The following is a 14,265-nucleotide window of genomic DNA, read 5'->3' on the forward strand; positions in this document are numbered from 1 at the left end:
AGTTGTTTTGTAAGATTCAGTAATTAAATCATCCTAATTGTTTTTTTTTTGTTTATATCTGACGCCATTTTGGAAAATGGCGGGGATATGTATATTTGATGTGTTGAATTTTGCTCTACTGGGGCTACTGTTAGTTATTGTTAGTAAAAATTAGGGAAAATTTGCCGTAAATCTGAAAAAAAAAATTGAAACATATATTACTTTTTTAAGGGTTTTTAACTCTAGTTTAGAGGTTTACTTTTACTTTAAATTCCAAAAAATGCCGCGAAATTTAAATTTGCGAACAATATTAAGCTAGTCATTTAATGAAAACCTTTTTCATTTTCTTTTTTCCGGGAAATTTTCCGACTTACAACTCTAGGAAATATTGAAACAATAATATTTTTATATTACATTATATTGTATTGTTATACATTTTATCACATATATGATTTGGGAGGTTAATGTTACTAAGACAATTATAAATAATGCATAATATTCTACATTTCTTACAGCTTAGATCGGACCATTTTGAAAATAAATTTACTTTGGACGACAAAGGCTAAGCTTAAGACAACGGGTAGTGATGTCACGATTATGTTTTCAATCCCATGATTCCTTTCGTTTAGCTAATAGACAATTTTTTTTGCGTGTTAGTGTTTAGTACTTGATTTCTTGAAATTTAAGCAATACATCAATTCAATCATTTTCTTTTCTGCTGTAATGGAAAATATTAACACTTTCTTAGTAAGTTTACTATTAACCTTTGGTGGCAATGTCAATGGAAACACCATATCTCCTCCAGGCCTACGCCTAGAAGGGACTTGGAATTCCCGTAATCAATGCCACCAAAAGTTAATAGTAAACTTATTAATAAAGTGTTAATATTTTCCGTTACAATCTATAATTTTCCCTTAAATCTGCAAACATACTTTTGTTAAAAAATTGAAAAGAAGCATTTATATGTAGATTGTAATTAACTTTGACTTATTTGTCTGAGAGCAAAGCAACAGGTGGTACACGTATCTCACCACGTCCATCATTAAAATTGAATCGATCTATACGCTAAATAATCTCCTCAATCGATGTCTCGTAGATTCAATTAAATCCTTGCGTTACAGAACTTTGGTCTTTGGTCTTTGGAAATGTAAATATTTATCGTTTTTCGATTGAAATTTGATTTGCCGCGTGATTGTAGTTATTTTTAAATGAGCAGCCATGAGGCAGCTGTAAATATGGCGCGAAGTGACTGTATCCGCGGCAATGAGTAATGACTTGTCGGGCTCTGATTAAGATCGCGATTCGACGTATCAAATTTATTGCCTGCCCTCCTTCGCGACGGCTTCCATTCGAGATATGCACTTTTTGGAAGCTGCCGCTCGCGACTAAATTACACTGACGTCATTACCCTCCCCCCTCCCCCGTCTATATTACATTCGTCTATCGTGTCGACTTTGGATAAAAACCATCCGTTGGTAATCATCGTTTAATTATTGTTGTTGAATGAGCGTTTATATTCGCGGCATTTCAATTGTATACATACCAGATTAAAATTAACCGAATTTGGGCAACATCCCGTTTAATATACGTGATATTTTTCGGCATAAATAACAAAATTAATCGTGGAGCTGAATATTTTGCAATCAAGGTTTAGTTCACCACATGACGATCCCCTTATACGCCCAAAGACGGTAATATACTACTGGGATTCATCGCTAGTCCAAATCTGAGCTGAATAATAATCAGCTAGGCTAATACCCAAGGCACCACCTTAGGCCTAAGTCATCAAGCGACTTTTAAAGCCATTAATTCAAGTGGCCGGGTTACAATGCGTAGGAGGGTGGCGGCAAGCCCTGCATGCCACGCGAGCCAACAGCTCCCTACACTCAATATTACCGTTAATCTCAACAAGTTTTTATGGAAGGGGAAACTGAAGAGCTCGAGGAAAAAACCCCTTTTACCAGTGAATAAAAACTTGCAAACTCAACGCGGAAAGAGTTGTTCCGAGTTTTCCGCCAGTGCCCTAAACTGGGATCGAACTCAGCTCTTCTGGCGGCGAGGCAAAAGTGCTAACCACTCCGCCACCCCACCTTTCTAGAGCATTCGCAACCCGACCGACCCAAAAAAAATCGATTGTTCAACTATACCAACTAATATTATATAACATCGGTTACCTGTATTTTTAATAAAATATTCTGTTTTCAAGGAAATCGAAATTCATAATTTAAAAAATAACAAAATAAAGCCAAATTCGGTATATTTATTAATTTCATGAGTGGGAGTTAAAAATTACGATTTTTAGTATCAATTAGGCACCACCTTCGACCACATGAGCAATGTTGCTTGTGCGTTATTAGCAGATCCCAAAACAATTTGAGTGCCCCCGAGTTTTGGCGGCTGGTTACGGGTCTGCCTGGGCACAGTGCCCATTGGATAAAACGGCCCTGGACTGTAGCGACAACCAAACCTCATTAATTGCCTGAGCAAACCCGAGATTTGGCCGCTGGTTACGGACCTGGTTAGAAAAAAAATATATTGGAAGTTGTCATACTTAATGGTTATTAGGTTACTTAGGATATCGGGTGTTAAAGTCGAGCCCGCGGGGGTATTCGAGGTTATCAAACCAAATAACAGCTTACTAATTTGGAACTTTGTCAACACGGGGCTCTTAAAGGCGCCGGGTGCGAATTGGAGGGGGGGCCATTAAGTGGCGGTTCCCTTTGAAGGCGCGCGGAGGGTCCGATTTCTTCCTTTAAAAGAAACGCCGCGATACTGAGAGCTTGTATATTTTATAATTTCTCGGCGAAAGTCAACAAGACGGTAGTAGGCACGGCACGAGAAGCTGTTTTTGGGGTTCTTGGAAAGCGAGACCTTTTTCGTTTGTGGATCAAAATCCTTTCGAGTGTGTGTACGAGCTTTTATACATTTTCTATTGAAACGCGGGTGTGATGAAGTAAATAGTGGTTTCTTTCAGAAGGTTGGAGTGCGGGGGAAAAGCGTTTGATGTCGCCAACTTCATTTCGGTCGGCTCGTCTTTGATCTCTCTCTCTGCCTCTTTAACGTCGTTTGCCACTTCGATATCTTCTTTTTAATCTTTCTAGTTTTGTTTGTCGACCACTTACGGATTAACGTACAAGCGGCAGCTCATTTTTGCGTCTTTACGCTCAAATACGTATAACTAGATTTGACCCGACCTTCTGAACTCTAAAAAAAAGAGGTTTTTATTTATTTAACTGTAAAACGACAGACTGTACTTTTATTATCGATGGTAGTCGAGATCCTCTTTGGTTTATAACAGACTTTGTCCAATTTTATACTATTTCAATGACACGGTATTACGTAAGGCCGAAAATCGAAATTTACTTTAAACGTTTCAGGAGAGTTGATAGTACTAAAATGTAACTAATATAAAAATTTATTTTATTTTTTGTCAAGGAAAATCTTCCAAAATTATCGGGGAAACCTTTGAAAATTAACTAAAATACAAGTTATGTCTAATTAATTTAGATTAATAATGGGAAAGAAAAAAATCTAAAATTGATCATGGAAAATCTCTAAATTCATCAGACAAAAACTCGAAAATTGAACATGGAAAATCTCTAAAATTCATCAGAGAAAAACTCGAAAATTGAACATGGAAAATCTCTAAAATTCATCAGAGAAAAACTCGAAAATTGAACATGGAAAATCTCTAAATTCATCAGAGAAAAACTCGAAAATTGAACATGGAAAATCTCTAAAATTCATCAGAGAAAAACTCGAAAATTGATCATGGAAAATCTCTAAATTCATCAGACAAAAACTCGAAAATTGAACATGGAAAATCTCTAAAATTCATCAGAGAAAAACTCGAAAATTGAACATGGAAAATCTCTAAAATTCATCAGAGAAAAACTCGAAAATTGATCATGGAAAATCTCTAAAATTCATCAGAGAAAAACTCGAAAATTGAACATGGAAAATCTCTAAAATTCATCAGAGAAAAACTCGAAAATTGAACATGGAAAATCTCTAAATTCATCAGAGAAAAACTCGAAAATTGAACATGGAAAATCTCTAAAATTCATCAGAGAAAAACTCGAAAATTGAACATGGAAAATCTCTAAAATTCATCAGACAAAAACTCGAAAATTGAACATGGAAAATCTCTAAAATTCATCAGAGAAAAACTCGAAAATTGAACATGGAAAATCTCTAAAATTCATCAGAGAAAAACTCGAAAATTGAACATGGAAAATCTCTAAAATTCATCAGACAAAAACTCGAAAATTGAACATGGAAAATCTCTAAAATTCATCAGAGAAAAACTCGAAAATTGATCATGGAAAATCTCTAAAATTCATCAGAGAAAAACTCGAAAATTGATCATGGAAAATCTCTAAAATTCATCAGAGAAAAACTCGAAAATTGAACATGGAAAATCTCTAAAATTCATCAGAGAAAAACTCGAAAATTGAACATGGAAAATCTCTAAATTCATCAGAGAAAAACTCGAAAATTGAACATGGAAAATCTCTAAAATTCATCAGAGAAAAACTCGAAAATTGATCATGGAAAATCTCTAAATTCATCAGACAAAAACTCGAAAATTGAACATGGAAAATCTCTAAAATTCATCAGAGAAAAACTCGAAAATTGAACATGGAAAATCTCTAAAATTCATCAGAGAAAAACTCGAAAATTGATCATGGAAAATCTCTAAAATTCATCAGAGAAAAACTCGAAAATTGAACATGGAAAATCTCTAAAATTCATCAGAGAAAAACTCGAAAATTGAACATGGAAAATCTCTAAATTCATCAGAGAAAAACTCGAAAATTGAACATGGAAAATCTCTAAAATTCATCAGAGAAAAACTCGAAAATTGAACATGGAAAATCTCTAAAATTCATCAGACAAAAACTCGAAAATTGAACATGGAAAATCTCTAAAATTCATCAGAGAAAAACTCGAAAATTGAACATGGAAAATCTCTAAAATTCATCAGAGAAAAACTCGAAAATTGAACATGGAAAATCTCTAAAATTCATCAGACAAAAACTCGAAAATTGAACATGGAAAATCTCTAAAATTCATCAGAGAAAAACTCGAAAATTGATCATGGAAAATCTCTAAAATTCATCAGAGAAAAACTCGAAAATTGATCATGGAAAATCTCTAAAATTCATCAGAGAAAAACTCGAAAATTGAACATGGAAAATCTCTAAAATTCATCAGAGAAAAACTCGAAAATTGAACATGGAAAATCTCTAAATTCATCAGAGAAAAACTCGAAAATTGAACATGGAAAATCTCTAAAATTCATCAGAGAAAAACTCGAAAATTGATCATGGAAAATCTCTAAATTCATCAGACAAAAACTCGAAAATTGAACATGGAAAATCTCTAAAATTCATCAGAGAAAAACTCGAAAATTGAACATGGAAAATCTCTAAAATTCATCAGAGAAAAACTCGAAAATTGAACATGGAAAATCTCTAAAATTCATCAGAGAAAAACTCGAAAATTGAACATGGAAAATCTCTAAAATTCATCAGACAAAAACTCGAAAATTGAACATGGAAAATCTCTAAAATTCATCAGAGAAAAACTCGAAAATTGAACATGGAAAATCTCTAAAATTCATCAGAGAAAAACTCGAAAATTGAACATGGAAAATCTCTAAAATTCATCAGAGAAAAACTCGAAAATTGAACATGGAAAATCTCTAAAATTCATCAGACAAAAACTCGAAAATTGAACATGGAAAATCTCTAAAATTCATCAGAGAAAAACTCGAAAATTGATCATGGAAAATCTCTAAAATTCATCAGAGAAAAACTCGAAAATTGATCATGGAAAATCTCTAAAATTCATCAGAGAAAAACTCGAAAATTGAACATGGAAAATCTCTAAAATTCATCAGAGAAAAACTCGAAAATTGAACATGGAAAATCTCTAAATTCATCAGAGAAAAACTCGAAAATTGAACATGGAAAATCTCTAAAATTCATCAGAGAAAAACTCGAAAATTGATCATGGAAAATCTCTAAATTCATCAGACAAAAACTCGAAAATTGAACATGGAAAATCTCTAAAATTCATCAGAGAAAAACTCGAAAATTGAACATGGAAAATCTCTAAAATTCATCAGAGAAAAACTCGAAAATTGAACATGGAAAATCTCTAAAATTCATCAGAGAAAAACTCGAAAATTGAACATGGAAAATCTCTAAAATTCATCAGACAAAAACTCGAAAATTGAACATGGAAAATCTCTAAAATTCATCAGAGAAAAACTCGAAAATTGAACATGGAAAATCTCTAAAATTCATCAGAGAAAAACTCGAAAATTGAACATGGAAAATCTCTAAAATTCATCAGAGAAAAACTCGAAAATTGATCATGGAAAATCTCTAAATTCATCAGACAAAAACTCGAAAATTGAACATGGAAAATCTCTAAAATTCATCAGAGAAAAACTCGAAAATTGAACATGGAAAATCTCTAAAATTCATCAGAGAAAAACTCGAAAATTGATCATGGAAAATCTCTAAAATTCATCAGAGAAAAACTCGAAAATTGAACATGGAAAATCTCTAAAATTCATCAGAGAAAAACTCGAAAATTGAACATGGAAAATCTCTAAATTCATCAGAGAAAAACTCGAAAATTGAACATGGAAAATCTCTAAAATTCATCAGAGAAAAACTCGAAAATTGAACATGGAAAATCTCTAAAATTCATCAGACAAAAACTCGAAAATTGAACATGGAAAATCTCTAAAATTCATCAGAGAAAAACTCGAAAATTGAACATGGAAAATCTCTAAAATTCATCAGAGAAAAACTCGAAAATTGATCATGGAAAATCTCTAAAATTCATCAGAGAAAAACTCGAAAATTGAACATGGAAAATCTCTAAAATTCATCAGAGAAAAACTCGAAAATTGAACATGGAAAATCTCTAAATTCATCAGAGAAAAACTCGAAAATTGAACATGGAAAATCTCTAAAATTCATCAGAGAAAAACTCGAAAATTGAACATGGAAAATCTCTAAAATTCATCAGAGAAAAACTCGAAAATTGAACATGGAAAATCTCTAAAATTCATCAGACAAAAACTCGAAAATTGAACATGGAAAATCTCTAAAATTCATCAGAGAAAAACTCGAAAATTGAACATGGAAAATCTCTAAAATTCATCAGAGAAAAACTCGAAAATTGAACATGGAAAATCTCTAAAATTCATCAGAGAAAAACTCGAAAATTGATCATGGAAAATCTCTAAAATTCATCAGAGAAAAACTCGAAAATTTAACATGGAAAATCTCTAAAATTCATCAGAGAAAAACTCGAAAATTGAACATGGAAAATCTCTAAAATTCATCAGAGAAAAACTCGAAAATTGATCATGGAAAATCTCTAAAATTCATCAGAGAAAAACTCGAAAATTGAACATGGAAAATCTCTAAAATTCATCAGAGAAAAACTCGAAAATTGAACATGGAAAATCTCTAAATTCATCAGAGAAAAACTCGAAAATTGAACATGGAAAATCTCTAAAATTCATCAGAGAAAAACTCGAAAATTGAACATGGAAAATCTCTAAAATTCATCAGAGAAAAACTCGAAAATTGAACATGGAAAATCTCTAAAATTCATCAGAGAAAAACTCGAAAATTGATCATGGAAAATCTCTAAAATTCATCAGAGAAAAACTCGAAAATTGAACATGGAAAATCTCTAAAATTCATCAGAGAAAAACTCGAAAATTGAACATGGAAAATCTCTAAATTCATCAGAGAAAAACTCGAAAATTGAACATGGAAAATCTCTAAAATTCATCAGAGAAAAACTCGAAAATTGAACATGGAAAATCTCTAAAATTCATCAGAGAAAAACTCGAAAATTGAACATGGAAAATCTCTAAAATTCATCAGAGAAAAACTCGAAAATTGATCATGGAAAATATCTAAAATAAATCAGAGAAAAACTCGAAAATTTATCATGGAAAATTTCTAAAATTCAATAAAAAAATCTAAAATTGGTTATGGAAAATCTTTAAAATTCCTCAGAGTAAAACTCTATAATTGATCATTAAAAACATTTGGTCAGGAAAAAGTCTAAAATTGGCCAGGGAAAGCTCTAAACGTAGCCAGCGATAATCTCCAAAATTGGCCAACGAAAATCTCTAAAATTATTTTAATTTTATATAAAATAAAATGAAATGCCTCGTTATATATTTCGCATATAAAGTTTTAATTAAAGACAGGTTTAGATATTAATCCGACATGGTTGAACCCGAGTTACACGAACGATCTTATGTAGATTTATATTCTTATCTGAGAGAAAATTTACATCAAGCCTCAGTTACCTCTTGTTTAAAAAAAACGTAATAAATCATTTAAAACGATATTTAGCATTGCAAATTTGAGCTCATTAGAAAATTAGCTTCTGACGAAATAGCTTTTTTGTTCATTCTAATGAAAATTGTTGTCCGAGAGCTTTAAAGTATGGCCTACTATCCCCTGGAAGTAGGCTGCGACTAGTGCAAAACCAAGCAGGGAAATGGGGAAAAAACAGGCATACTTCTCAACTCATCCCCTACAACTCCTTCAAATTTTTGCATAACCTTTTGAAACACCCTGTATACACGGTTGTGAAAAATATTTAGCGAAATTTCGTTAACTGAGTAAAAAACTAAATATAAACTATTTCCCCATTTTTTTCCTTCTCTTATTTAAAATGTTAGTTTCATTCCCCTCACCCCTCTTTTATTGTGTAAATCAGTGGCGTAGCCTGAAATCCTTTAAAGGAGGGGTTCCATGTAAAATACCTGAGAGGGCGCGGAATTTTAGAACAGCCCAAGTGACACCTAAGTGGGGGTTTGGACACGGAAACCCTCTCCTACGCCTCTGGTGTAAATATTATATCAATTTAGTATAAAAGTCAAATGCATGTGCTTTTTTAATCAGTGCCACCTAGGAGAAACAAACACAGCACCCCACACAAGGAGAACGCAACCCGTCAAAAGTGGTGCATTTTCTGGTGTACATTTTTCATTGGTTAGACGCTTTAGCGCCTGCTGCCGTCGGAAGGGGAAAATTTGGAAATTGGCTTCCCCTTTCCGTAAAACGTTCAGCGTAAAGGCTCGTGACGCTCGTCCAATGAAATTCGTACACAACCCTTCGTTAGCGTGTTTAAAGGCTAGCTGCGTTCTCCTTGTGTTTGTTGCTCCTAGGTGCCAGCAAGTTCAGTCTAACGCTAAAAATAAGTAATAAAAGTGTTAATAGATATCACTCTGGTTGAAGTTAATTAGTTAAGTTATTGCTAAGCAATAGAAGTCAACAATAATTCTTCAACGGTTTCAATTTTTATAATTTCAAATAAATTAAAAGGATATATTTTTCCATTACAATTGAAACGATACCCCAGCTATTGGCTTCCGTATGATATCAGTGGTGTTCCCTAAATGCGATAATTGGGGGGAATTGGAAATGAGAAATGACATTGGCATCATGCAGCCGGCCGCAATCGGCGCGTGTAAGCAGGGTAGCCGCCGCAATGACGTTTCTTATAATGACACACCAATCTTCGGCGTTTCAACTTTATTTACGGTCGATCCTGGCTCTTTTCTTTTCGACAGAAAGGTTTCATCCCTCCACTCCAGATTTTCTTTATTGTTTTTTTGGGGGGGGGGGGGATAACGCCCCGGGTGTTCAAATCAATTGTTTCTGTTCCGTCGGGGCTGACTTTTCTCATCGAGAAATCGCAACCAAAAAACTGTAATTTTCCACTTGGAAGAAATTATAGCCGCGAAAAGGGTCAATTGTTTTTCTTCCTTAGACTGGCGCTATAAACTTGTCTTTAGGTAGAAAATTGTAAGTTTTTAGCCCCGTCAGAAATGTAACGGAATCGTAAAGCCCTATATAATTTGCCCCTGTATAGTTACCGTAATAATTGCTGGCAGGGGCACGACATTCCGAGTAGATGCCGTTATATCCATTTCGTTGGAATTTGGCGCGGCCACCTATTAAAACGATTATTTCGAATGTCTTAAATTTGGAGAAGAAAATGATTGTAATTTCCAATGGGTGGATCGAATTCGAGAAATAAAACGCTACGACGAGCAAATAGATTGAGGTTCTCGTGGAAAAAAATACGGGTACTTTGTACGGCCATAACAGATTGCGTAGGCCGTGTTATTATGTTGCGTTGTATCGCCTTTAGTTTTAGGGTGTCTTACGCGGATGGTGAGTATGTACGTTGAATTTTTACATCGCTACATTTCAGATACGTTTTGAGTTTGTCCGTATAGTGGCTAAACAAATATTTAAGTGAAATAGCGATTCAAGTTGGTCGTGGTAATAAAATTAAATCAATGTTCACTCCACAGCTCGTGAGAAAAATTCAACAAGTTAATTTAAGCTAGGAGCAACAAACACAACACCCCACACAGGGAGAACGCAACCCGTCTAAAGTCGTGCATTTTCTTTCCTAAAATTATCGTACATTACCGTACGTTGATCCAGAATTATCGAAATAATGGTACTATATCGTACGCCTTAAAATTTTCGATAAAATTATCGAACTGTGCGATAATTATCGTACGTCTGGCAACGTTGAAGACACCTCATCGCTCAACATCTGGAAAAACCAATCGAATCTAGGATGGCAGTAGGATTCGGTAGGATTGCGAGGTAATATATCTAGAATCACAACCTTCGATTGGAACTACAGTCACCTTCTACTCTCGCAATAGTAAGCAATAATGGAGAGGTTGGTGCCAAATGAAGTCGATACAATTGTTCTTAACTGTTTATGAAAATTAGCTATAAAAGAAAGCAGTTTGCCCAATATCAAAGGCTTAGCGTTTCAGATTCCGAACAGAGATGTTAGCTCATGTGATCTTGCTTTATTTGTTAAACCTAGGAGCAACAAACACAAGGAGAACGCAGCTAGCCTTTAAACACGCTAACGAGCATCACGAGCCTTTACGCTGAACGTTTTACGGGCGGGGGGGAAGACAATTTCCGAATTTTCCCCTTCCGACGGCAGCAGGCGCTAAAGCAGTAAAGCTTCTAACCAATGAAAAATGTACACAAGAAAATCCACGACTTTTGACGGGTTGTGTTCTCCTTGTGGGGGGTGTTGTGTATGTTGCTCCTAGGTTAAACTGACTCACCCACCACGGATAACATCATAATAACTAAATAATCGTAGAAGAATTATTGCTGTTATTTATTCAATGAGTTACATGGGGCGTTATCATCTCTTTATTGGAAAAAGTATTTCATCCATCCCGTCACTTTCAAAATCTCTCGTGACGCGCCAGTCACCCGCCCAGTGTTGCCAGTTCTTGAAACTCAAATTATCGTACCAGGGCCATAAAATTATCTATTTCAGAAATAAACGATCGTTCGCCTGAAAACTGGGGATAAATTATAATTTTGTGTAAAATATTGACGTTAAAAATTTGAAATGTTTTTAATAACACTTAAAGTTTCACCGATTGAAAACTTAAAAGTCAGTTTTTAACTGGATTTCTATCAATTATCGTACATTATCGTACGCGCAAGCTGAATTATCGAAAAATGTGTACGATATAGTACGTATTTGAAAATATCGTACGTCCCAACAATTATCTAGAAATTATCGACGTCTACGATAATTATAGTCCATGTGGCAACGCTGCACCCGCCTTATTTCAACAACGAAGAAAAAACACAAACTGCGCAGGTGCGTTCTACGTCACAAGATATCGAGTTGTCTCTCCCCCCCCCCTTTTTCTCATAGCGTGTGACGGAGGCGCGCGTGCACCCTACTTCCCCCCTCTCTCTCAGCAGCTTGTGACGTCAATAGCGCGTTTCATCCCGCCCCAAAAAACCTAAAACCGACGCGTCACCGTAAGCCATACTTAAAAGTTCTGTAAGCATTTTTTAGAAACCTTTGGTGAGTAAATATCTCGTGATTCCTGGTATACCACGCTCCGAATTCCTTCTAGTTCGATATTCGAGCACTAGGGGGGAAGGACGGGATAAAAAGAGGAGGTAACCCCAGACGCGAGTGAAATAAGTAGTGACTGTCTCCGAATGTTTGGCAGAATCGCACCTGCTCCTCGTTCGCCGGGTGACTCCCATCCAAACAGAAGTAATAGACGGATATTGATAACTCCGGGGACTTAATAATAAATCGGTGGAATCGGTTGAAAGGGTCTCATTTGGCGTCTGCCGCTATTGCTAACAAATGATCGCCTATCGAAGATCGATCCGCGTAGTGGCTTCATCGCGCATGTCCTTCGAAGGGAACTCCCCCTTTTCGAGATCTGCCCGCATTGCAGACGCTGGAATGTTCCGTTTTCTCGGCAGTCAAAACAAACGATTATACTCGGCGCATGTATGCCACATCGCCGGGATATTGATTGTAATGATTGTTTATGCGCCGCGAACGTGATTTCTCTGTAAAACCTATCATTTCGCCGCCCAGACACTGCAATTGTTTTTCTATTGTACCCATTTTTTCCCCGAGTGGGGAAGTACTGGGGGATGGGGGTATCGCGCGTGCTATTAACGGGGGGTGGGGGGGGGGTGAAATCCCCGGGAACCTGGCGCAAAGGGGTTCACTAGTATTCCACTGAATTCTCCATGGATAGCTTCCATAAAATATTTTTAGAAAATCTTTAGAATGGGTCATTTTTCTAAAATCAATTTGATCTGGAATATGTATACTCTTATAGTATAACTTAGGTATTATCTAGAGTTACTTTCACTTTCTTTAGAAAAAATCTTTAAACACGTCTATAGAATACGCTATAGGCTATGTAACAACTTATACTCTCTATAGCGCTCTAAAAGATTCTATATAATTTCTATAGAATACTCTGTTGGCTTCATCGCAACATAAAATCTCTATAGATCTCTAAAGGATATAGAATTTATATAGAATACTTTAAAGGCTATAGAACAAGGTAAAATCTCCATAGAGCTCTAAAAGATTCTATAGAATTTATATAGAATACTGTATAGTCTATAGAAAAACATAAAATCTCTATAGAATTCTAAAGGATATATAACTTCTATGGCATACTCCAAAGGCTATAGAACAACATAAAATATCCATAGAGCTCTAAAAGATTCTATATAATTTATATAGAATACTTTATAGTCTATATAGAACAACATAAAATCTCTGTAGAGCTCTAAAGGATATATAACTTATATAGAATACTCCAAAGAACAACATAAAATCTCTATAGAGCTCTGAATTATTCTATAGAATTGCTATTGAAAATATTTCTTAGAATTGTAAGAGTTAGGCCAGCACGTAGATATAGAAAGTCTAAGGGGGGGGACGGGTTATAAGAGAACCAGATTAAATCGCGAGCGCGAAATTTTTCGTTAGCAATAACGCATATTTAAAGTACTGGCTAGACTCGGGACGGGTGACAATGACATTTCCGAACGTGTATCAAACGAAGTTTTTTTAATACATTTAATGTTGCGCTCCTTTCGTAAGAAAGGAATCGACTCCTAAGGGGGGGGGGGGGGTTGAACCCCCTAACCCCCCCCCCCTTATATACGTGCTTGCTGTTAGGGGCTCTGAGACCATAACAGACTTTTCGTGGCCCAGGCCCAAATATTACGAGGGAATTCATTATTACGGAGCTGAATAGCAATACATTCAAGATTTCCTTGAAAATTTACGCGGATGCACGTTGAAATTTTTCTCTATATGGTTGTAACATTTCCAACTATACAATATTAAAAACCTATTTTTTGTTAATTTTGTAATATTCCTTAAAATATTGTACGAAAAAAATGGTTTTATTTTTCGAGCGAGTGTAGCTTATTTGATTTATGCCTCTGACGCGGATCCGGAGGTTTTAAAAAATTGCATCATTCAAGCCACCCTCTTTAATTACAGCTTACGTATCAACGAAAGTTCATTAACATTATGTCGGTGATAATCTTTGAATATTTTTCGATTCTTATCTCTCAAGCTTCTGCCCCGATGGCCAATGGCTAAAAACGGCTGCCATCAATTGATATCGAGCCCGGGAATATTAGGCCCGCGGCTTACGGCTGACCCCTATAATCAAAATGACAAAATAAAATCGTTTGATCCTCTTTGACCCCTGAACCACCACCTCGGACTCCTCCTTTCTTCGAGCAGCCACCGCTGCATAAGAGTGTAGCTGGAGCTGCGGGCATTCTACCCGCTTGATGTATATTTCGCAACCGCCGCTCGAGGGCCTGTACGGGCCACTACTTGACTGTTCCAAACGTAGGGTGCAAAGGTCGAGAA

This window comes from Leiobunum rupestre, chromosome 6, assembly GCF_980474605.1.
Source record: "Leiobunum rupestre chromosome 6, qqLeiRupe1.1.hap1, whole genome shotgun sequence".
Lineage (NCBI taxonomy): Eukaryota > Metazoa > Arthropoda > Arachnida > Opiliones > Sclerosomatidae > Leiobunum > Leiobunum rupestre.